This window comes from Malurus melanocephalus, unplaced genomic scaffold (assembly GCF_030028575.1).
Source record: "Malurus melanocephalus ecotype Western Australia unplaced genomic scaffold, MMel_1.1 scaffold_1466, whole genome shotgun sequence".
NCBI classification, from domain to species: Eukaryota; Metazoa; Chordata; class Aves; order Passeriformes; family Maluridae; genus Malurus; species Malurus melanocephalus.
The window spans coordinates 7,342-8,357 of NW_026624698.1; positions in this window are offsets into that span (position 1 = coordinate 7,342).

Genomic DNA, 1,016 nt, shown 5'->3' on the forward strand with positions numbered 1-1,016 from the left:
CCGCGCGGGCGGTAATTGGGGTTCATGAATAATTCATGAGGGGTGGAGGGGAGGGGCCGTGGGAACGGGAGGGAAGGGTTTGGGGGTCTGAGGGGGAGTTTGGGAGGCTATGGGGAGGTTTGCGCGGTATAGGGGGTGACTGGGAGCCTATGGGGGCGTTTGAGAGGCTTTAGGACTGTTTTGGGGGAGTTTTGGGGGTTCTGTGGAGGGCTTTGGGTTCTACAGGGGGAGTTTGGGGCAGTTTGGGGTCTATAGGGAGGCTCGGGGGGGATTTCGGGGTCTGTGGTGGGGGTTTGGGGGTCTGTCGGGGGGTTTCGCGGGTGTTTGAAGGGATTACAGGTGTGTGTTGGGGTGTCGGGGGCCTGTGTGTTTGAGGGCAGTGATAAGGAGGGTGTCTATAGGGGGCCTATAGGTGCGTGTTTGAGGGGATCATACATATAGGGGATGTGTGTCTATAGGGCGTGCGTGTGTGTTTAAGGGGCCGCTCTGTGTGTACAAGGAGGGTGTTTAGGGCTGCGTGTGTTTGTGTAAGGGGTCTGTGTGTGCATGGGGGAGGGTTCAGTCCATAAGGGATGCGTGTCTATAGGGGATCTGTGCGTGCATAAGGGGTGTCTGTGTACATCCAGGGGGGCGTCTAAACAAAGGCCCTCTGTGTCTGTGGGGGTGTCCGTGTGCCTGTAGGGGGTCTCTGTGTGTGTAAGGGATATCTCTGTATAAAGGGGGGATCTGAGTGTACATAAGGGATGTGTCTGTTTGTATAAGGTGTCTGTGTGTGTGTAAGGGATGCATCAGTCTATAGGGGAGCTCTCGGTGCGTATATGAGGGGGACCGTGCCCCTGTAGGGGAGTCTGTGTGTTTATATAAGGTCTCTGTGTGTATATAAGGGCTCCCCGTGTGTCCATATGGGGTGTCTGTGCCCCTGTAGGGGTGTCCGTGCCCGGCGGTGGTCGCAGGCCCCAATTCCCAGCGCGGGTCGTTAACGCGGCGTGATAAAAAAAAAAAAAACCCAAACCCAC